At 42.2% G+C, this 25,456-nt stretch overlaps 1 protein-coding gene across 3 annotated transcripts in view; it reads right to left on the bottom strand.

Moving 5' to 3' along the window:
- rab5b (RAB5B, member RAS oncogene family) overlaps positions 1–22,175 on the bottom strand; it is a 42,051-nt gene extending 19,876 nt beyond the window's left edge. The window contains exon 1 of one of the 3 annotated variants that reach the window (XM_008114428.3): positions 22,152–22,175. The gene's annotated coding sequence lies outside the window, so the exon portion shown is untranslated. Of the gene's footprint in view, positions 1–21,801; positions 21,821–22,070 lie in introns of those variants that run through there. The other 2 variants (XM_003223196.4, XM_062974042.1) reach the window with 2 other exon arrangements.
- Between the last annotated feature and the right edge of the window lie 3,281 nt (positions 22,176–25,456).

Below are 25,456 nucleotides of genomic sequence, written 5' to 3'. Positions count from 1 at the left end.
TTATATTTTGTAGCAAAGCAAATACTGTATATGTAGGCTTTTTTCAGCTGAGTCTGCTAAACACAGAAATCACTTCCTTTTCCCAAGACCTCCTCAATGGCAAAGGAATTGAGCAATGACGGTGCAGGCATCCTGTCCAAGTTTCCTGGGAAGAGCCCTTTGCGTATCTAGAGAGGCGGTCAGCACAGCTGGTGCCAGCCTGCTTAGAGAAGTCTAAAGTGATATACTGCACTCTCTACAGTTGCCACTTTTTTTCTAACCATTTAGTATGTTTCCTAAAGTGAGTCATATTTTAGATGAAAAAGGAAGGAGGGTATTATAGTGAATACCCTGCTGTACATTTATATATCATGAAAATATCCATGCAGCATCAACTGATGAGTTTCTTTTCACTGTTATATGAGTATGCTTTTTAGAATGTGTTCAAATGGGTACCTATTTTCTCAAAACACTGTACCCTATATTTCTGGGCACACTCATAAACAGAGGAAGAAATGTTCCTTTCCTTACCCAATGGCAGTTACTACTTAAAATGAGACAATCTGAAGCTTCCTTTTTTCTGTCTAAGCACATTTTCCACAGAAGGAGGTTATTATCTTTGTTGTTTTTCTCTTTAAAAGTTCTACTCTTTGAAAACTTTGGAACAACAACTCCACAATATTTATTCTGTAAAAAGAAACACAGGACTATGGAACATAGGTACAGCCATCGCAGAAGTAAGTGTAATCAGTGTTTATCTTACTAAGATATTAAATACATCTGTTAAAACCTCAGAGTATGGAGTGGGTATTTGTAGCACTGAACAAATTTATACTAGTTGCATTACATTGATTAAGGACAACAAGATCACTTAAAACATATGATCACATTTGTAACTTGCAATTGTTATACATTTCCTAACCAATTCATTTTCTGATGTTTTAAATTGTAAATTCAAGAAGTCAGCTTTTTATTTTCACATAAAAACAAAGGCATCCATTCATCTTAACACATTTTCACCTCCAAAAATGATCAAGCTAGAGCAGTGGTTCTCAACCTGTGTGTCCCCAGATGTTTTGGCCTTCAACTCCCAGAAATCCTAACAGCTGGTAAACTGGCTGGGATTTCTGGGAGTTGTAGGCCAAAACACCTGGGGACCCACAAATTGAGAACCACTGAGCTAGAGAATTTAGAAATTCAAGCTCATCAGAAAAATATGCCATGATTCTAAATCAAATTCTTAACATTAGTAATCATAGGTAAAGGTTTTCCCCTGACGTTAAGTCCAGTCGTGACCGACTCTGGGGGTTGGTGCTCATCTCCATTTCTAAGCCGAAGAGTCGGCGTTGTCCATAGACACCTCCAAGGTCATGTGGCCAGCATGACTGCAAGGAGCGCCATAATCATACCCACATCAAATATGATCAAGAAAATGCTCAATCTTTCTTTCAGCTTATTTAAAAAATTTCATCTCAGGTTTTACTGCTCCCCTGAAATATTTTACATTAACTTGTTTATAAAAACACGTATTTTGAAATCACTTCTTTATAATAAACTACTATTCAAGGCAATCCAATGAACTCTTAAGAGTAGGTTTACTCGCTGGAACACTCCCTACACAATAATAATGGCTGTGGAAGTAATTTGCCTTCTTGTGGCAAAGCTGTTCTCCAATGCAGCAACAAACAATGGCCTTGGTATTATAAAGACTAATAAATATATTACACCACCAGACTCTGCTTCACTTCAACAGGTTAACACAGCTATGCCTTTGAAACCTTTATGCAATTCAATCTAGAAACTTTAGATGTTTGTTGATTAGCAAGCAATGCAAGGTGTTTAATAGTGAAACGATATTAGACACTGAATGCAAAAGTGGCAGCATAAGAGCTGTTGCTGCAGTCTGAAAATAACATGACACACTCCATATAGAAGGCAGAGGCTGGAAAAATCTAAGTAATCCAACATGCAGACTTTCCAATATTTTGACAAAAATGTATTGTGTTGCTAAAGTATTCAGTTAATAATGATATTCAGGGAGAGTTTAAACTGTCCTGAAAATTTTTACAACCAAATTTTATTTTACTTAGTTCACAAATCAGAAACCTCAATCAATAACAGGCAGCAAAACAAAGTCACCTTTCACCAAGCAAAAGAAAGACTTGATATTATTAAATTAATAGTCTTGGGCTTCCTCTTCCTACTTCTCTGCAAATATAATCTATTTATTATTTATTTCTTTACTGTACTTGTATCCTTCCCTTCTCACCCCTGAAGGGGGACTCAGGGTGGCTTACAAACTATGGCAATAATTCAAAGCCAGATTTAAACAATAACAGTAAAACACAATATTGTAGAACTATAAAAATACTAGCTGTGCCTGGCCACGTGTTGCTGCGGCTTATGGGAATCATTTATTGGCCAGGTGGAATAGCAGTGAATAGCCTTGCAGCCTCAAAGCCTGGCTGCTTTCTTCTTTTGGGAATCCTTGTTTGGTGAGCTGGAATACAATGGAATAGGGTTGCTGCTTGGGAGGCTGGGCACTTGCGTTCTAGGGGAATGGTTTTTTGGGCTGCTAGAATTGCAATAAATAGCCTCGCTGCTTCAAAACCTGGCTGCTTGTTATCTAGCGGAATCTTTGGTTGATCAGCTTCAATAGTACAGAGTAGTATCGCTGCTTCAAAGCCGGGCTGCCTTCTACCAAGGTTAATCCTTTGTTGGTCTGGTTGAATTGTACTGAATAGCCTTGCAGCTGCAATGCCTGGCTGTGTTATACCTAGGGCAATCCTTATTGGCGAGCTGGAGTAGCACCCCCAATCAAAGAGCTGCTTTGAAGCCTGGGTCCTTGCTTTGTAGGGGAATCATTGTTTATATAAATATACATATCAATTATAATCTTTCAGATTATTAAAACATATCAAAGGTCTATCACCAACTCAACTTTATAAACATTAGACCATTTGCTTTCGCCCTTCTTATATAGGTTGGCTGTTCTTATACAGGAAACCCTTCGCTTAACCATTCTCAAATAATAACAGGAGGGTCACATTCACCACTGTGATTAGCATTAGAATTGCAACTACAAGCACAATCAACCCTTTGGTGGAATTGTCTTGAGATCTCCTCTATCAACAGCTTTATTAATGTCATGCAACAAACTGTACTACTCTTGGGATAATCTTTTGGGATACTTTTCTTAAATGTGAAATTGAAAGATTGGAGCAGTAAATCCTGGTGTCAAGAAAAGAGGAAGAGTATTCCCCCTGCTCAATCAGATCAACATAGGTTAGCTACAAACATCTAGGAAATGTAAAAGTAGCCATAATAAAGCAGCTGTTGTATATGACACAGTTTTTGGAGGACCGATAGAAGACAAACATGCTACTAACATAAAAAGAAGATGGGAGGGAAGGAATGTAGCAGCACCCTTTACAACTAACTGGTTTTGATTTTAGCATGAGCTTTGATTTTGAAAAACTATAACAACGAAACTAACAGTCACTCCAAAACAACTCCAGTGCAAAAACTCAAAATAATCTTCCAATAAACAATCTTTCTTGAAACAGCTGGGTTCCCCAAGAAACCACCACTAGACATAACATATTATTGCTATGCCCAACTTTACAGATATCATTTCAGTCTCAAAATAAATGGACAGAAAAATTGGCCACAGAACCAAACACTTCATCTTTTATTGTATGCTCCCCAGTTTTACAAGTCATAGTATCTATGTACTACCAGTACATAATACTGCACAGAAGACCCTGAATCCACACTTATATGTGAGAAAAACATCAGAAAAAAATCCTCTGTTCTTGCTTCAGCAATCAGAAAATGAGTCCATAACATAGGATCCAGGAAGGCTGACATTCATGCGGCCCAAATTCTAAAGGCGTGCATACTATAAGCTGACAAGTCATTCAGAGTATGGGGTGGGTGAGATCAATTATTCTGCTCAGTGGCAGAAACTTGAGGGGAGTGGGAATCTTTGATTGATCTGCAAATCATAATTCCAATTTTAATTTCTAATTCCAAGATATTAGCTGGAACCTTGAGAGAACAATAAAAACAAAACAGGAAGGAAACAAGGAAGGAAAAACAATGGAGCTATTTCAACCGGCATAGTGAACAACAAGAGCTGAGGATAATAAATATGGACAGTATCAAATCAGATGAGACCAAAATAAAATAATACTTGTTGATATTTCCAAGGCAAATTGTGTACCTCTTCCCATTACTAATTCAGATATGTACTTCTGACAACCCACAAAACTCAGCAATACTTCATATAATTCTACTCTGGCTTCCCTGTAAGACAGGTCTACCACAGTTCCATTTATACACAAGGGTGTGAGTTCTAGGAGAGAAGCTAATGGAGAGAATGGGACCCCCAAAGCAAAACCCACTTTAGTTGAATAAAAGATGAGAACAGATAACACTATAGATGTATATATACCAATGCACAGAGTTTGGGAAACAAATAAGATGAGCTTGAAATCCTAGTGCAGAAAATTATATATTATATTATAGAAGTGACGGGGCCTATTACTGATAGGGTGACTTCCCTGATTGGAATGTAACAATTGATGGATATAATGTTATGATTGAGCCTCATGGCTCTGTTACTGACAGACGTGGGCGTAAGACTCCTCGAGAGTCAGATACTCTCGAGGAGCGAGAGAGAAAAAGACTGCGAGACATATTTGCAGCACCATCTGACGAGGAGTCTTTCGAAGGGTTTACGGAGAGAATGGAGGAGGGGCTGGTTAGCTCAGAGGAGGATGAGATGGATTGGACTCGGGTAAGGGAGGAAGTGGGTGCCACTGGCCATGATGGGACAGAAGATGAATGGGGACCTTCAGGATTAGACCCATGGTTTAGCTGGAGGGATGGGACGGGATCCACAGCTGGAGATGCTGTTGGGCGTAGTCAGAGGTGTTCCAGCTCTGACGAGGAAAGTGATGAGGAAACGCCCGGGTTAAGGAGGACAGCTGACAGTGATGAAGATTTGTAACTGGCATAAAATGGGGCTTGAGAGCAATTGCAAATTGCGTTGGGCAAGGTAATCTGGGCAAACGCTTGGGATCCGTGTGTGTGTGGGACGCTTCCCTGAAGACTTGTGTGCTTTCCTGTGCTGTGACCTTGACCTTCCGTCGTCTTCTTGACGGACGCCATCTCCTGCTTTGAGAACTCGGACTGAACTGACCACGGCTTGTCTTCCCCCCTTCTTGGACTTGGAAAAACTACAAACGTCTGCTTCTGGCTTTGATCTACGGAACGGAACTGGTCTACTCAACTGCTACAATCCTTGGCTGATTTACTCGTGTTGGAGATCCTGTCTGCTGTGTGTGTGGGGGAGCGACGCAAGTTACTCTAAGCACAGTGTTGGCAGCAGAGAGGAATCTGCTGCCAATTAGTTGCATTCTTTGTATCTTTTGTTCCTTGGCTTTCGTTTCGTTTATACCCAGGCTGAAGCAAGCAGTTTGTTTTTACCCGGATTAAACTCCGGTTTAATCCGGTTTATCTTTTGAACATTTACTTTTGCCCCTTTTTGCTCCTAAAGGCAAAAACTGCCTGGCCCTTGTGTTTTACGGGCATTTTTGAGTTCTGTAATCTAATAAACTCTGTTACTTTGAATCTTGTGGCGTTCTGTCCTTGACAGATTGCCCAACGCCCATAAAAAGTTTATTGCAGCAATAAACCCGTCAGGAAGACGATGGATGAGTTAAGGGCCAAAGTAGACCAATTGCAAACGGCTTTTACCGTTATCCAAACAGCTCAGGCTGTGAAAGGACATGTTTTGACTCCTGAACGCTTTGACGGAACCAGGTGCAAGTTGCCAACCTTTTTGGCACAAGTGGAGCTTTATTTTTCTCAGCTCAGTGCTCATGCTTTTCCTACAGACACTAGCAAGGTGGCCTTTATTTTGAGTTTGTTGACCGGTCCCGCAGGACAATGGGCCACTAATTTAATTTTGGGAAATGACCCAGTCAAGGACAATTTGAATAATTTCAAAAAGTTGTTAACTGATACTTTTGGGGATCCTCTCCGCACGGAGAACGCTGGGTGGGCTCTGTATCGGTTGAAACAGGGAAAGGGGACTGTTTTGGATTACTTAAATAAGTTTAACCTGTATCGCCACCAGCTGGATTGGGGGGAAAATGCATTCATGCTTTTATTTACTGCCGGGTTAAGTGATATGCTCCAGGATGAATTAGCACGCTTGGAGCCGGCTGAAAGCTGGGACGCCTTAGTAGCTAAGGTGCTGCGTTTAGACGCAAGGTTCGAGGCTCGTAAACACTCAAAAGCAATGTGTGCGCCACCCATGCATGTAACCAGGGCACCTGTGGTGATGGGGGAAGAGCCCATGGAGCTTGGGGTCTTTAAAAAGCTGTCTACAGAGGAAAAGAGCCGTAGGAGGCAGCTGGGCTTGTGTTTGTACTGTGGGAATGCTGGGCATTTTGCCAAAAATTGTAATGTGAAACCTTCCCAGCTTTCGGGAAAAGGCCAGCCCTAGTGCGACGTGAGTCCAACGCACTAGGGCTCCTCAAGCAGTCAACTGAGGGGAGGAAGCATGTTTTCGTACCCATTACATTATCTGTTGGGGGAAGGGAACTTGTTTCTACTTTGGCACTGCTGGACTCAGGGGCTACGGTCTCCTATGTAGATATTGAGTTTGCTAAGAAGCATGGCATTCCTAGAGTGCGCAAGGCATGCGACGTGTGGGTGGAAGGAGCAGATGGGAGACTGCTGGAGACTGGGGTGGTTAACCATGAAACCTCAGCAGTAACGTGGGAGGTGCAGGGAGTAACGGGAACGTTTGTGTGGGATATTACGAGCTTGCCTAGATATGATGTGATCCTGGGGATGGATTGGCTAGCTGTAGTAAACCCACATGTAGATTGGGCAACACGTAAAGTGATCTTAAAGAGGCAGGATTGTTGCACTCTAAATGTTACTCATTCTGATATGGAGGGAGTGCCTGCTGAGTATGGGGAGTTCTCTGATGTATTTTGTAAAAGAGAAGCGGACAAATTACCACCGCACAGGCCATATGATTGCGCCATCAAGTTGGCAGAAGGTGCGAAACTGCCAGCAGGGAGGCTGTATGCCTTGACTGTACCGGAAAGGCAAGCTTTGCGGGAGTTTCTAGATGAAAATTTAGCCAAGGGGTTTATTCGCCCATCTAGTTCTCCAACTGCGGCACCGGTATTCTTTGTAGCCAAAAAGACTGGGGAACTTAGGTTGGTCTGCGATTATCGGATCCTAAACAAATACACCATTCGGGATAGGTACCCGCTGCCTTTAATCTCGGAACTGTTATCAAGGGTGCAAGGGGCTAAGGTCTTTACCAAGCTTGACCTGCGGGGGGCCTATAACTTAATCCGTATACGGGAAGGGGATGAATGGAAGACGGCATTTAACACGTGTTTCGGATGCCACGAGTTCCGAGTCATGCCTTTTGGGCTTTGTAATGCTCCTGCGGTATTCCAGAGGTTCATGAACGATGTGTTCAGGGACCTAATTGACCAATTTTTAGTGATTTATTTGGATGATATCTTGATTTTTTCTAAGGACGAGAAAGAACATCGTCAACATGTCAAGCAGGTTCTGCACCGACTGCGGGCTAATGGGCTTTTCGCCAAGGCTTCCAAGTGCGTCTTTCATGTGCCTGAAGTGGAGTTCCTAGGTCATGTAGTGTCAGGTAGGGAACTTAAAATGGACCCACATAAGGTTGACGCCGTCAACTCATGGCAGGAGCTGAAGACTAAGAAGGATGTACAAAGGTTCTTGGGTTTCGCTAATTACTACCGGGAGTTTATTCCGAATTTTGCAAAGCTCACGGTACCTTTGACGCAGCTTCTGCGCAAGAAACAGCCATTTGTGTGGGGGCGGGAAGCTCACGAGGCGTTTCTACAACTAAAGTCTAGTTTTCAATCGGACAACATACTAACCCATCCTGATGTTGACAGACCGTTCGTGGTAGAAGCGGACGCTTCTAGCTACGCGTTGGGGGCTGTATTGTCTCAGAAGGATTCCTCAGGGACCTTGCGTCCCTGTGGATTTTACTCGCGGCAACTAACACCCTTCGAGCAGAACTATACCATATGGGAGAAGGAGTTGTTGGCGATTAAAGTGGCGTTTGAGGTGTGGCGGCACTGGCTTGAAGGGGCACGGCACCAGATCGTGGTCAGATCTGATCACAAGAACTTAGAGCACTTGCAAACAGCAAAGAAGTTAAACCAGCGTCAAATCCGCTGGGCTTTGTTTTTCTCCAGGTTTAACTTCAAGGTGCAGTTCGTGGAGGGGAAGGCAAACTTGCGGGCCGATGCTTTATCCCGCAAGCCGGAATTTAAGACCAATGAGCAGGTAGTATGTCAGACCATCTTGCCTACTGCCTCTCTGTGTGTTGTAGATAATGAGCTTGGGTTACATGACCAGATCCTTGAGGCTCAGAAGGATGATGTATGGACTCAGGAGCAACTGATGCTGCTCTCTGCAGGTAACCGTACCATACTGCCGCATCTTCAGGATCAAGACGGGGTATTGGTGCGTAGGGGGCAGGTTTACGTACCAGTAGGGACCCTCAGGTTGGAGGTGATTAGAGCCCACCATGACGAACCCATGGCTGGGCACTTTGGCAGGTTCAAGACCGTACAGCTTATCACCAGGAGCTACTGGTGGCCAAAGATGCGGCAAGACATTCTGCGCTTTTGTGACAGCTGCGCCGTTTGTCAGCAGAGTAAGACGCCTGTTGGGCGCCCTAGAGGGTTGTTATCGTCTTTACCTGTTCCGGAGAGGCCATGGCAAATCATTTCCATGGATTTTATTTCAGATTTGCCTAAGTCTGGGGGTTATACTTGTATTTGGGTGGTGGTGGATTTATTTAGTAAACTGGCTCATTTTATTCCTTGTTCAACCATTCCGGCGGCCCCTACGTTGGCCTTACTATTTACAAAGCACATCTATCGTTTGCACGGAGCACCCGAGGTGATTATTTCAGATAGGGCTCCGCAATTTGTGTCACGCTTTTGGAAACACTTCCATGAGTGTTTGGGGACTAAGTTAAACGTGTCTTCAGCTTTCCATCCGCAAACGGATGGACAGTCGGAACGGGTTAATGGGCTCTTAGAGCAGTATCTGCGTTGTTTTTGTTTAGATCAACCCACGGCTTGGGTAAAGTGGTTACCGGTGGCGGAATTTGCTTACAACAATGCGGTGCACACGTCTAGTCAGCATACGCCATTTGAGCTAACTTATGGTTTTCACCCACGGGGAGGTGTGGCGCCGTCGACCAATGTGGTCTCTTCGGACCCTGTGTACCGCTCTTCGGAAATGGCTGCATTGCATGATGTTGCCCGTCGCTTACTGTTGGAAGCTAAGGCAACGCAGAAGACTCAGGCTGACCGCCACAGGCAGGCAGGGGAGGAGTTGGAAGAAGGGGATTTGGTGTGGTTATCTTCCAAACATATTAAACAGGCTGGGGGAAAGTTTGCGCCTCGGTATTTGGGTCCCTTTCCTATCGTTAAAAAGATTTCTTCTGTTGCGTTTCGTTTGCGTTTACCGTCTAGTTTAAAGGTCCATCCAGTCTTTCATCGTTCGCTGTTGAAACTTGATACCTCTAGTCGTCGTGGTGCTATAGCGGAGGGTATCACTGCCACTTCTCCGCCATCGGGGGAGGAGGCCTTTGTGAGAGGGGATAGTGTTATGATTGAGCCTCATGGCTCTGTTACTGACAGACGTGGGCGTAAGACTCCTCGAGAGTCAGATACTCTCGAGGAGCGAGAGAGAAAAAGACTGCGAGACATATTTGCAGCACCATCTGACGAGGAGTCTTTCGAAGGGTTTACGGAGAGAATGGAGGAGGGGCTGGTTAGCTCAGAGGAGGATGAGATGGATTGGACTCGGGTAAGGGAGGAAGTGGGTGCCACTGGCCATGATGGGACAGAAGATGAATGGGGACCTTCAGGATTAGACCCATGGTTTAGCTGGAGGGATGGGACGGGATCCACAGCTGGAGATGCTGTTGGGCGTAGTCAGAGGTGTTCCAGCTCTGACGAGGAAAGTGATGAGGAAACGCCCGGGTTAAGGAGGACAGCTGACAGTGATGAAGATTTGTAACTGGCATAAAATGGGGCTTGAGAGCAATTGCAAATTGCGTTGGGCAAGGTAATCTGGGCAAACGCTTGGGATCCGTGTGTGTGTGGGACGCTTCCCTGAAGACTTGTGTGCTTTCCTGTGCTGTGACCTTGACCTTCCGTCGTCTTCTTGACGGACGCCATCTCCTGCTTTGAGAACTCGGACTGAACTGACCACGGCTTGTCTTCCCCCCTTCTTGGACTTGGAAAAACTACAAACGTCTGCTTCTGGCTTTGATCTACGGAACGGAACTGGTCTACTCAACTGCTACAATCCTTGGCTGATTTACTCGTGTTGGAGATCCTGTCTGCTGTGTGTGTGGGGGAGCGACGCAAGTTACTCTAAGCACAGTGTTGGCAGCAGAGAGGAATCTGCTGCCAATTAGTTGCATTCTTTGTATCTTTTGTTCCTTGGCTTTCGTTTCGTTTATACCCAGGCTGAAGCAAGCAGTTTGTTTTTACCCGGATTAAACTCCGGTTTAATCCGGTTTATCTTTTGAACATTTACTTTTGCCCCTTTTTGCTCCTAAAGGCAAAAACTGCCTGGCCCTTGTGTTTTACGGGCATTTTTGAGTTCTGTAATCTAATAAACTCTGTTACTTTGAATCTTGTGGCGTTCTGTCCTTGACATATAATCTGTTAAAAATGAGAAAGAAAAGCAGGGGGGAGTAGCATTATATATAAAAGACAAATTCACTTATATAGAAAATCTACAGGAGTGATCAAGCTGGATCAGTGGAAAACATCTGGGTAAGTATAAAAAGAGAAAGAAATAAAAATAACATTATGGTAGGAATTTACTACAGGCCAAGACAAGGTAGTGGGTGATGTATTTCTGAAACAAATCTCAAAAATTTCCAACAAGCAAGAACTGGTAGTTATGGAAAACTTCAAATATCTCCTGATATTTGCTGAGAGACCAGTTCTGCTAAGCATAGCTCTTGAAAACATTCTTGATCAATTTACCATATTTACTTGAGTCTAATGCTCACCTTTTTTGACTAAATTACCTTCCCACAATTAGGGAGTGTTTTAGATTTGCATAATATGGTAAATATTTTTTGGGGGTTTTGGGGTTTTGAAAATTGAGGGGTGCATCAGATTCAATGGTGCATTAGATTTGAGTAAAAGAAAGAGATACACTTTTAAAAGTACCTGTTCTGATTTACAAACAAATTCAACTTGAGAACAAACCTACATAACCTATCTTGTTTGTAATTTGGGGGCTGAATGTAATAAAGAAAGGAATAAGAGGATCAGCAATCCTGAATTTCATCCTAACCAACAGGGAGTAGTTGGTTGCTGAAATCAAAGCAATCGATTCTTTGGAGGAAGGGCCATGTAATGCTATAATTTATTATTGTTAGAAATGACAAAGATTTTAGGAAAGCTGATTTTAGCAATCTCAGGGCAATATCAGGCAGAATTCCATGGCCAGAGATACTACAGGAAAAATACACCCAAGCATGGGTGCGGATTCATGAAGAAGGAAAGCACAATCACAAACAACCCTATGGAAGAAGAAAAATAGAAAACGTCTGAAACATTGGCTGCACAGTGCAATGGAGAACGAAGTGAAAAAAGAACACGGATAAAGAATATAAGGAAGAACAAATCACCAAGAAAGAACAAAGCTTGCAGAAAAGTATAAGAAAAGCCAAAGCTCTAAATGAGCTAAGACTGCATAAGCAAGACAGGAGCAACAAAAGGGATCTTTCAAATAAAAACAAAGCAAGAGAATGGTGAAGGAACTGGTGGCCTTGCTACTCAGCAAAGGTGGTAAAATGCTAACAGATAACAAAAATGTGCAATATCTATTTTGCTTCTGGTTGTTTTAACTAAAACTAAGATTGTGATTCCATGTACAGTAGAGTCTCACTTATCCAAGCTAAACGGGCCGGCAGAAGCTTGGATAAGCGAATAACTTGGATAATAAGGAGGGATTAAGGAAAAGCCTATTAAACATCAAATTAGGTTATGATTTTACAAATTAAGCACCAAAACATCCTGTTATACAACAAATTGGACAGAAAAGGTAGTTCAATACGCAGTAATGTTATGATGTAATTACTGTATTTACGAATTTAGCACCAAAATATCATGATATATTGAAAACATTGACTACAAAAATGGCTTGGATTATCCAGAGGCTTGGATAAGCGAGGCTTGGATTAGTGAGACTCTACTGTATTAGCAAACATTCTGCAAGGAATCCAGGTTAAAAGTCAGGAATCACCTAGTTAGCCAAAATTAGTACAAATCTACATGGCTAGATGATCTGCATCCTAGAAGATTAAAGGAATTCACTGAAATGCTAGCAAAAACCACATGCCAACATTTTTGAGAAATCTTGGAAACTAGGTGCCAGAGGAGGAAGCATCAACCTTCCCTTAAAAAAACCCTAACTATAGGCCAGTGAGCATGACATCAACACCAGGAAAAAAAATTAGAATGAGTTGTACTAGGAGTCTGTCTGCAAGTAGGTTGGTGACAATACAGTAGGAGCCAGGATGGGTTTTTAAAGAACAAATCCTGACAAACTAAAGGAATGGAGAGAATTATTATCTAATTTGCAGATAATGCAAAACTAGGAGAAGTAGTTTTTGCTTACGCATTAAAGATAGGAAGAGAATTCAAAAGGACTGATATGTTATAAAACTGGAATGAAATAAATATGGCAATTCAACAAGACAAAGGTAAAATTCTGCATTTAGGCCACAAAACCCAAATGCGCATATATAAGTTGGCTCCACAGTACTATAGGTGATAACGATATTTGGATTATTCTTGATTGTAAAATGAATATGAGCCAACAGTATGATACTACAGTAAAGGCAAATGTTATCTTAGCCTGCATTAACAGAAGCACAGTTTCCCAGTTGGGGAGAGTTATAATTCCATGATATCCTGCATTGGTCAGGCCTCATCTAGAATACTTTATTCAGTTCTGGGTATCTCATTTTAAGAAGAATAAAGAAAAATTGGAACAGGTTCAGACAAGGCAATGAGAACAATATTAGCTAGAGAACAAATCATATGAAGAGATGTTGAAGGAGTTGGGCATGGTCAGCTGGGTGAAGAGAATACCATGAAGTGATCGCATGTCAGAGATGCAGGGACAAGGCAGTCCTCTACTCCCTCAGAGTAGGACTCATCTACACTGATTACTTAGGTCAGTTTTGAACTGGTTTATCAAAAACCGGTTTCTCTGTGCAGATAGATGATTACACTGCTATTTCAGGAACAGGTTTGAGTCCAGGATGGTGATTACATTAACCACAGAAAGTGGCCTCAAACCAGTTCTAGAATCTGCAGTATCCACAGTTTGACAGCCATGAAGAATGTGGTTTTTGTCCTCCTTTCCATGAGAAATGAGCACATGTACATTGGGGGCATAGGAAGAAGCAGAAAGTGACAAGTAGCAGTAGAGGTATTCAATTACTTATTCCAGGGGCTCAACTGGCTCTCTGCTGCCCAGTCATGCCCTTGGGTGTTTTTTCATCAGCCACCCCTCCCCCCATTCTGAATTTTACAATGGACATCAATGCACTGCGTGTCTGCAATGCTTTAACACTCTGTGAAGCCGATTTCCCTATGCAATGTTGTTATTTTAGGCTTTCCCCATTTTATGTAAAGTATTTTAAAACTTCTTAACACATATAGCAGCATGCTTTGGCAATGTGCACTGTATAGCTGTGCAAGTTGAAGCTAGCTTCCAAGAGCATCATATAGCCTGTGCAGTTGAGCTCTAATCTAATGTTTTAAGTTATAGAAAAGCACATTTCAAATGAATATTGGAAGGAAATTCTTGACAGAGAGTTTTCTAGAGATGTTAATGTATTTTTCTCTGGATGTCTTCAAAAGGAGGCTGAACAGCTACTTACTGGAGATGCAGCATTGGCTTCAATGGCCATGAGGCCCTTTTCAGTTCTTATGATTCTATCAAGATAGAGAAAAATATGGCGTTGGTGCAGTTGTACCCTCACTATCAACAGAATACATTTGTTGCACAATGGTGACTTTTTGGCACCACATGTGTGGCGTGATTTATGCTAGCCAGTGTGCAATAAGAAATGCCATAGATACAGTAACTATCCATTCTTCTAGTGCAGAAAGTCCAAAATAAGAATTAAGTCCATACCAGATTCTCAATACAAACTTTTTAACATGAAAACTGCATGTAGATGATACTGTTGGTACTACACCCTCAGTTACAGGGATGGTCAAGAGCTAAAATGACAGGGGAATTATGCACAGGAATTTCCACAAGTATGATTGCTCAAAGTTCAGAATCAAAAATTTTGGGACTCTGAAGGACCTCGGATTTGGTCTTTGATATTTCCACGTTCTTTATCTATCTTAAAAGTTAGTTATCTATGGTCTAACTCACACAGTGACAGAAAATGCCTATTCAGAAAATCAGGGATCAAATGGAATAAAGCAAAACCCTCTGAGTTCTGCAGATTATACATGCCTAAAATCATCTGGATATGTTGACCTGGACTGATCTTTTATGCTAGCATATGGGAGTACAGTACCAACAGCAGCATTTGTCGTACTCCAAATACTTGTCTGAAGGCAGAGGAAAACATGCTGAATCTATCACTATATCAAGTTGTTACCTCTGCAACTATTGTAATTTCTGCTTTCATGTTTTTCCCATAGCTTCCAAACAAGACTCTGATGTTTGAAACAAGCAAATATCAGTGAGAGACTCTAGTTTAAAGACAACCATTCATTCTCCATCTAAGCTTGTAAAATGAGCACTTTGGAGGCAAGTTGTTCTGTTTGACTTGGGATCTGCTTGTACCAATTCAAGGATAAACCTGGAAGAAATGAGATTGCATGTTTACCCATCCTATTGTTCTACACTTGAAGGGAGCGCCTTTTAATGTTGGCAGAGCAAGATGGGAAGCTGACATTTGCCAGAATATGACATCAGGGTCAGAGAACAAGAGGCAGTTGAGATATCTAGCTTGATTTTTCTAAGGGGCAAAGAGCTCACTAGACTCAACCTCTTCCCTTGACAGTTTCTTTAACTTGATTATGGCATAAAAGACAGTTAAATGAACCACAACAGTAATCTTTTAGAGAGAGTATGTCTGTCACCCTATCAGCAACATACACTTTAAACTGAGATCTGTGATAGCAGTCAGGATATCCTTATGTTAGGGTGCTATCAAGCACCGTCCCAGAACATTTTTAAAGGATTAACATTTTTTCTCAACAGCATTTACTTATTCTACTAATACTGTAGAATAAGTAAATGCTGTATCTTTAACTGTCACATATATGGTCTTCATATTTTAGACAGGGATCTAGTGGCCTTCATCTGTTTAATAAAGAATTGAAATATGCACCAAGACAATAGCCATACAAATCACACTGCTATTAAATTCATACCATTTGAAACCCCATGTGTTGAACTACCATTCAATACTGATTGAATGAGTCTACTCAGGTTGGGGCTAAATAACAGGATGCCACACTATCTGTTCCAGTGAAGCAGAAATGATGTCACTGGTGGTAATAAAGAACCCTGATTTTTGCCTTGGAATATATTAATTCATTTGCATGTATCTGCTCCACACCAACTCTCCTTTAACTGCTCAGAGAACAAAACCAAGTGACTTAAAATATGTTAAGACACACACATTAGCATGCAGTACAAAATGCATAGGCTTGACAACTTTGAATCTTTTTCTGATAAAATGGGAGGATTAGAGATATACTCATCTGTCTCAACATGTACCCTATATACCAGGGGTCCTCAAACTTTTAAAGTGGAGGGCCGGTTCATGATCTCTCAGACTATTACGGGGCCGAATTATCATTTGAAAAAAAAATACGAACAAATTCCTATGCACACTGCACATCTTATTTGTAGTGCAAAAAAACCCCCAACATTTATTTATTTATTTACTTACTAAATTTATACCCCACCCTCTCTCAGAGCGGCTTACAAGTTGTATGTACATACAATATATATTATCAGCATAGCACAATATTAGCATTATATATTACTATATTGTACTATACCACTATACGGTAATATTTTTAGTAATAATATATAATATTATATTGTATTACATTATAATATTAGTATCAATATTATATGTATACACAATATATTATATTATTACCATCGCACAATCTTAGTAAATGAAAGAACAATTACAATATTTAAAAATAAAAACAATTTTAACCAACATAAATCTATTAGGATTTCAATGGGAAGTGTGGGCCTGCTTTTGACCAATGAGATAGTCAAGTAGGATTGTTGTTGTTGTGTGCCTTCAAGTCATTTCAGACTTTGGGCAAGCCTAAGTCTAAAACTGAGGGCGGGGGCCAGGTAAATGACCGTGGAGGGCCACATCTGGCCCCCGGGCCTTAGTTTGGGGACCCCTGCTATATACTCATGTATAAGTCTAGAAATTATGAGTCAATGTGAGTGTACTCTACCTTAAAGGTACTCATTTTCTGAGGACAGCAGTCAAAGATAAGAGCTTAGTCCATCCTAGAGAACCTAAGAGCTGCACTGATTTCTACCCTCTCTGCCATGGTGCCAATTCTGGAGTTTGAATGCCTGGGCAAGGGTGACTGGTCCTGACATGGCATTGGTGCTTTCCCCTCTCTGTCGAATGACCCTCAAGTTATCTACAGAACATATACATATAAATCCATGAATCTGGCCCCAAAACCTGCCCTTGACTTATACATGAAGTCAACTTATGCATGAGTAAGTGCATGCACATATATGTGAGCAAAGCAAAAGAAAATACACGTGTTCTTTCTTCCATCAAGCACCTATACTTTCTGAACAAGGTTCAAGATTGGTTTGATCTGCAGTCAATTGAGATATTCAGTAATTTAAGGTTTTTTCTACTGTTCTTGATTCTGATATGCCTTCATGCAGTCTTCCAGGGAAAAACACAGACATACTTATTGTGATAAAAACCCTAAATACATTTAAGCACTGCACACCCTTGAAGTTACCTTGTACTTCATATTTTCAACTCTGATCAATAGAGACCATTTAACAGCATGATCTGAGCACAATGTCTGAATAAAATATTAAGGGCACAAAGGGAAGTGTTACTCTATTCATGGGTTTCCCTATTCAGAGCTAGGGATTGAATGTATTTCAGAAGCAACATGGTATCTTTAGGCATGAAGTCAATTTATTGACCTGGATTAAAATCTATATTCTATAGTATCGTTATATTTAAGATTACATTAATCTGCAAAGTGAATCAGATTAATGTAAACTTAAATATAACATATACACCTTAGTTCATTACTTAAGAAGAACAAGGTACTACAAAACATTCTAGATTTTAGTATTTCAGTGAGCTTCTTTCACTTCTTGCATTAACACTTTTCAAGCAGATTAAGGACAAAGGACACCAGTTTCAAGGCAGTGCAAGGCAGGAAGTGGACTGGCTGTTTCATATGGGTCAGCTAGCAGGAACAGCCACAAATCCCTGTATTGCTAAGTGGCCAAAGAAACTGCTGTGCTGGATCAGACCAAAGGTCAGCCTTACACACTATTTTCAAATTCAAGCAGCTGAGAGTTGGTACATGAAGATAATAAGAACCCTCTGCCACCTAGTACTTGGTTAAGAGATAACCCCCTCCAACAAACCCAAAGGTGCTCTTTTAAGGCTTTTGAGAATTCTCTTGTCTTCCACTGCAGTCAAATTGCCAAAATCATCCCAGCAACACTGGGAATTGGATTTTTCCTCAAAAGGAAAATAGGAAGCCTTCCAATTTCTAGGTTGAAAGAAATTTAGAACCACCAATACAAACTCTGTATATAGGAGGACAGAAATGTGCGACAATTTAAATGTTGTCATGCCCGAATACTGGAACATTTTTAGGAAAATAAGACAACTAAAAATAGATAATCCTTGATTTGTTATATCTAATAAATGTATTACTTTTTCTAACTGCTTAAACTCATGGAGGACAGCAAGCCTAAGCAGACAATGTTGTTAGTGCCACTTTGCAAATAACTTTTTAAGATCATCCAATGCCAATTCTTTGTTGAAGAAATACTGAAAGAAATATTGAGAAATGACAGGAGAAAACCCTGAGTGAAAAATAAAGATTACATATTCCAATTATTTTAGTGGAGGCAAAAAACACACAGGCACACAACAGCCAGGAAAATAAATGCAGACAAATATCCCAAGCAAAAAAAATTACATACACACAAACATTCAGTACTTTTCTTAATAATGACACACTATTATGCAAGCTCTGATAAAATAATTCATTTTTCTGCAATTGAGAAATTATGTTTTTGGCTCTTTATACGTACACTACTTCACATTAGTTCTACCGTTCTAAACAATTCTGTAATCTCAATAACATTCAGTAATGAAGGTTAACTTTTTTACTGGGGTGGGGTAAATAGAATGTTTTATTCTCTTAAGATAACATCACAGTTAAGCTAAACAATCTAGCCTTGTCAACTACAAAATCATGCAAGATATGTTAAAGTTGGCTGTCATTTAGCAGGCAAAGGTGAATTGGTAACAGTAACTAGAAATAAAGGAGGGAGAAGCAACTTCTTTCAGAAGATTAGAGGAAAGTCTCCACAAGTAAATAATATAAGGCTTATCATTTGGCATACTGCAGACTGGACAAGAGATTCTAGGACAAACCCACACTGAATGACTTCATAACTCTTTGCAATTTAATCCGAATGATTCACATCCTTTCTTTGCAGTTCTACAAATGGTTTAGTATCAGATTATAAACCTGAGTAACAGCAAAGGGAAACCCATGGAGGAAAAAACACTGACTCTAAAATAACAACCACTCCAATAAAATAGCCCATGGAACATACCAGCAACGTATCCTTCTAGGCTAAACATAAGATGAACTGCACAGTTTACCCTTTAAAACAATTTAGCACTGATAACTTCAAGCCACCACCAATCACCAGGCTCAATGGTGCTTTATGGGGAAAGGATATATATTAAGTACTTGCAACCAGCCATCTCTGTCTTGATATTCTCGAGCAACATAAGAATCTAATTTTTTCCTTGACTGTTTCTCTGGGCAACTTGCCTACACCAATGCATTTTTAATAGAGACAAGCTGTAAGAAGAACAGATTATAAGCGCCTTAAAGCAGGGAAAGATCAGCGAATCCCTAATGTGCCCAAATGCCCATCTCCATAACATTCATAGGATAAATACCAGGATTACTCAAAGCATCAGACATGCCCAACCAGAACTCTGATTCAGAGTTCAATTGGGCTCAAAGGTTCTCTATGAAAGCTGTTTACACACTGTGTGACTTTGCTTTTAAAATCAGACAATAGCCTGAAATACTTTCATTCTCCCAAGGACCCATTTTTATAGAGAGAAACCATCAGGATTGATTAGAGTGTTCAGTGGTGAAAAGGGGTACTTCAGTGCTGAGGGAAAGCACAAATACTTCCAGAGGAACAAAATATGGACGGTCCAAAGAACTAGCAGCTTCAACAGGTCAAGCAACTCAACTATAAAGAAACTAGGGCAACAACAAGCTCCACTACCCAGGTGCTGTGTGGCGTCCCACCTTCATTACGCAAGATGCAGATCTTGTAGCTTTGATGTGACTCCTCTACAACTATGTTACCAGGTCAGGATTTCAGGAACAAAAAACAGCGCTTGGGTGCTACTGCACTGTAGAATTAATGCATTTTGACACCACTTTAGCCTCCATGGCTCACTGTTATGAAATCCTGGGATTCATTGTTTAGTGTGGCACCAAAGCTCTTCGGCAGAGAAAGCTAAAGACCTTGCAAAACTAAAACTGCCAGGATTCCACAACAATGAGCCATGGCAGTAAAAGTGGTGTCAAATGCATTAATTCTACAGTGTAGATCAGGCACCCTCAAACAGCGGTCCTCCAGTTGTTTTGGCCTCCAACTCCCAGATGCCCTGGCCAGCTTGCTCAATGGTCAGGAATTCTGGGAGCTGGAGGTTCAAATAGCTGGGGGGCCACAGTCTGAGGATACCTGGTGTAAATGCACCTTTCAACTAGTACAATAGTATATCCTGCAGTAGTCTTTAATCTAAAGCAGTGGCTCCCAACCTTTGGGCCTCCAGGTGTTTTGGACTTCAACTCCCAGAAAACCCAGCCAGCTTACCAGCTGTTAAGAACTGTGGGAGCTGAAGTCCAAAACACCTGGAAGCCCAAAGGTTGAGAACCACTGCTTTAATCTAAAGCAGTAGTTCTTAATCTGTTGGTCACCAGATGTTTTGGCCTTCAACTCCCAAAAACTGGCTGGTAAACTGGCTGGGATTTCTGGGAGTTGTAGGCCAAAAACCTGGGGACCCACAGGTTGAGAACTACTGATCTAAAGCATGCTGCAAGTCACTTCTGGTTGTGAGAGAATCAGATGTCTATGAAGACTTTGCCCAGGGGACGCCTGGATGTGTTACGATCCTGCGGGGCGGCTTCTCTCATGAGAGTCCAAAAGTGGCAAGCTAGAACCTGGAACATTAATCATTGGCTGATACTGGATGAGATTCCCTCCTGGGCACATAGAAGACTGGGCGACTTGGAAGGCGCTGAACTCTGGCACCACGAGATTCAGAGCCAACCTTAAGAAATGGGGCCAGAAAGTGGAGTCCACGACACGTGAGTGTGGAGAAGAACAAATCAGAGATCACCTATGCAGTCTGAGCCCTACCACACGCACAATGGAGGACCTTCTAATAACATCAGAGGCACTCCAAGCAGCCAGCTTCTAGTCAAAGGACATTTAGTATAATGCCAAGTTTTTAACTTTGCTTGTGTTTTTAAATACATTACAATTGTACCCTCGTTTCGCTTCTGACATGATAAATCAGACATGGGCAAACTCCGTCTCTCTAGGTATTTTGGACTTCCACAATTCCTAACAACCAATAAGCTGGCTAGGATTCCTGGAAGTTGAAGTCCAAAACACCTGGAGAGCTGAAGTTTGCCCATGCCTGCGATAAATACATACAAATCTACAGCAGTTTCCAACCTTTGGCCTGCCAGGTGTTTATATATTTATTTATTTCATCATTTCTATCCCGCCCTTCTCACCCGAAGGGACTCAGGGCGGCTTACAAAACTGGCAGAATTCGATGACAATATACAACAATACAAAAGAATAAAACATAAGCAATTTAAGTTTAACACTTCCACCCCCAGATACCCCAGCCAACTTGGGAAACTGTCAGGATTTTGGGGAATTGAAGCCCAAAACCCCTGGATAACTAGAGGGTGGGGATCATGAACATCTGGTAAGGTTTCCCAACAGCCTAAATCAGGAATGGGCAAACTTTGACCCTGCAGGTGTGATGGACTTCAGCTCCCACAATTCCTAACCGGTAGGCTGTTAGGAATTGTGGGAGTTGCAGTCCAAAACATCTGGAGGGCCGAAGTTTGCCCATGCCTGGCCTAAATCTAAAAGCAATGCTACGAAACGCGTGATTAACATATTACAGGCTGCTGTGGCGATTTGGCAGCCAGGGAGTGCTCCCGAAGAGTAGGGCACTCCAGCACTTTCGTTTCCACATCATTCAACCAAACCAACGCTGCTGCGGAACACAACCCCTCCAACCGCCTTCCAAGCCCCTCGATATCTAATTCACACAAAACTCGCCTCTTTCCAAGCTAATTCCCAGGCTGAAAGGCCCCTCATACACACCCCGTGGCCTGGGCTTGTCTGTTTGAGGCCTTGCTAGCCCCCTCCGCCATTTCCCATCAAGCGCGCCCCCCCTTCCTGGCCTCCCCAAGCCTCTTCCGCCGCCCGGTTCTGAGGGGCCTCCTCCTGCCTCGAAGGCCCCGCCAGCCCCTCAATCCTCCCACCCCTGTCTGCTCCAAGGCCCCGGCTTTTCCGAGCCACCGCCCTTCGCTGCAGCCCTCCCGGTCGCCTAGGCAACCAAGCCCCCCTCCCTTCCTCGCGTCCCGCTCTACCTGGGACGGATGGCTCCGACTGCCCCCCTCCGCGGGCCCCGACTGCCTCGCACACAAACAAACTCCCTCAACCAAACCCACCTCTGCACGCGGAGGCGGCGCTGGAACGCGTCCCCGGCCAATGGGCGCAAGGCACCTGGGGCACGGCCACGCCCTCCCAGCCAATCGCCTTTGAGGAAACCGCGCCCTGGCCCCGACCGGCTAATTGGGGCTCCGCGAAGGGAAGAATGGGCAGGAGAGGCCTCGCCAATGGCAGAAAAGGAGGCGGGAGAGCCAATTAGGAAGCACCCAGCGGGCAAGAAAGGGAGGGCGCTTGCTTAAACGACGAGGGAGCTGACCAATAGGAAGGCAGCTTCATAAACAACAAATAAGGTGACCTAAGAAGGTGGGACCATGGAGCAGCTACATCCAATTAGAGCTCTGAATTTCAGTTCTCGCTGCCCATTCCGAGACCGAGATTGAGGGAGGGAGAGAATGATTGACAAGGGAGCTAACTTTTTTACCCAATCAGGGGGCACGCTGTCACGGTCGCCCAATGAGAAGTGACCTCGGATTTGAGTGGCAGTGTTTGGCTCCTCAGAAAAAAAGGTGTCTAGGAGGCGCCTAATCCTTGACCTCTTTGGGTCCCTTATAGTCAGAGGGGTTGCCGAGGAAGCGGAGAGGATCTTGGGAGTCCGGAAGCGAATGCCACTGGATTCTGTGGGTCTTATCTCCGAGTTATCGCGCGTCGCCGTGCTCTCGGTGGAGAAACGCTTGTGTGGCCAATACAGGTTGGGCACCCCTTCTCGTAAAGGCTTGGGATCAGGTGTGTTTTCGACTTCAGATTCCCCCAAGCAGTAAGCAGTCAGACCTTGAAGCTGCAAAGCTATTTAATACTAATCAAGGTGGCCGGTTGACACATTCACACTTGCCTACAATAGACAAAAGTGTTATTTCTCCCACCCTGGACATTCTACAGATATATAAACCCCACCTGCCTAGTTTCCAACAGACCTCACAACCTCTGAGGATGCCTGCCATAGATGCGGGCGAAACGTCAGGAGAGAATGCTTCTGGATCATGGTCAGACAGCCCAGAAAACTCATAGCAACGCAGGACTTCAGACTGTTTCATATCTGGATTGCCTATATTTGCATATATCTCCACGAAATATCTTAGAGATGGGGCCCATGTCTAAACACACAATCAATTTGTGTTCCATATACATTTTATTCACATAGCCTGAAGGAAATCTGTCACAGTATTTTGAAATAATTTTGTTCATGAAACAAAGTTTGTGTCCATTGAACCACCAGAAAGTGAAGGTGTCACTGTCTCAGCCCTTCTTCCAGACAGCTTTCAAGTACTATAATGAAACGTGGCTGGGAGGAAGAAGCCCTGGCTCTTTTCCATGGAGTCAAAAAGCCTGAAGAACTCCCTTCTTCTGTGCCAAGGCTTCCCATTTACCTTTAGGGAAGAGGGAAGAAGCCAAATGGCCTCCAAGTCAGCAGAACACCAAACCACATTTCTGGAGTTTGTTTCCAAAAAGCACCAATTTTTTTTTAATGAAAAATGTGTTGTAAGTGGTAGCACATTGTTGGCTAAGAGTAATAAAAAAGTATAATAATAATAATAATAATAATAATAATAATAATAATAATAATAATAATAAACTTAATTTATAGACATCCCTATCTCCCCGAAGGCACTCAGGGCAGTTTCCAACATAAGATAGCCATTAAATGCCCAAAGCAAACCATACAAACAGTTTACATCAAGACAAAGTACATTAGACAATATAAACAACCTAACTATACCTTTTAAACAATTAAAGACAATAAAATAAAGATAAAAATAATAATTTTTAAAAAATCATCATAAAATACAGAAACCCAGTTAAAACACATTAATATATATATATAACTGAATACATCGAGACTTCCATCAAGTGAGGTTCAGGAGTCCAATGGTCAGGAGTACTGAAAAGGATCTACTTAGCTATAAAAGGACTGGGCGAGGGGTGGCGCAAACAATGTATCACAAGACCAGGGAAGTAGGTGAGATGCGGAACAGATTACTATCTGGCAATTAGGGAATGGGCCTAGGGATTAATACTTTTAAAGTTTGTTGGAACATTCAGGTTGTCAGATCCTCACAACTCATGTACAGATCAAAAATATAAAAATGTTTAAAATTATGTTGGTACAGAGCCTGGAAAACTGCATTTTGTAGCAAACAAATGCATATCCTTAGTACATTTTTTTCTATTCCTGTAACATTTGTTCAGATGGCTTTGGTACCTTTTGGAAACAAACCCCACATTTGTTTTCAAACTGAAGCCTTGCTCTCAGAGCTGGGATCTGGAGGAGGTGAAGATGGGGAAAGGATGGTTTCAACTCATCAGCAATCTGTACAGCGATTTGATATGCGTTTTATGCACTGCTTTTCTTGGTCAGCAGATCGAGATTATGCTTCTCAAAATGAACCAGGCATCCTCAAAACTGCAGCCCTTCAGCTGTTTGGGCCTCCAACTCCCATCGGCCTGCTCAAAGCTTAGGATTGGAGCCCCCAGTGGCACGTTTGGTTAAATCTCTGTGCCAACAGGACTGCTAACCAACAGGTCAGTAGTTCGAATCCGGGGAGAGCAGGTGAGCTCCCTCTGTCAGCGCCAGCTCCCCATGCAGGAACATGAGAGAAGCCTCCCACAAGGATGGTAAAACATCAAACATCCAGGCATACCCTGGGCAACATCCTTGCCGACTGCCAATTCCCTCACACCTGAAGCGACTTGCAGTTTTTCAAGTCATTCCTGACACACACAAAAATCTTCAGGAATACCTGACTGAACCCGATTTAACCCCTTTAGCAATTTCCATGCTCTTCTTGTGGTGCAGCAGACCTCCTTTGATGGTCTATTCTGCTAATAAGAAGTAGATAAGAATTGCTACAACTATTGATTGCTCCTGCTGTAAAACAGGGAGGGGAAACAGGTTGCCCCATGTTAGTGTGTACTGCTGGACTGATGGGAATTGCAATTCAATGACATTTAGTTCCTCAACTACTGTTTCAAACTCACTGGGAGACCTGAAGCCTCCAGCAAAGTATTATCTGATAAGAATTCTGCTGGGACAGAATTTAGCCTCTAGTCCAGCAGTCTTGCATTCTGCAAATATTAATAGTAGATTATATTATTCAGGTATTGTCACATTTCTGGCTTAATGGTCCCCACTTGCTTCATTGCAGTTGCAGAGCTACATTGTAGTTACTTAAACTTTCCATTATCTCAGCCATAAGGAGTATACAGGACAGCGTACTTTCCTATTCCGATTCAAGAAAAGGTTTGAAAACAAGTTTTTAGTCATAAACGAATTTGTCTGTGCTTCTAGAGGTGAAGGAGCTGCTTTCAC

The sequence above is a fragment of the Anolis carolinensis genome, chromosome 2 (assembly GCF_035594765.1).
Source record: "Anolis carolinensis isolate JA03-04 chromosome 2, rAnoCar3.1.pri, whole genome shotgun sequence".
Classification (NCBI taxonomy): Eukaryota; Metazoa; Chordata; class Lepidosauria; order Squamata; family Dactyloidae; genus Anolis; species Anolis carolinensis.
This window is presented reverse-complemented; position numbering and strand designations above follow the sequence as displayed.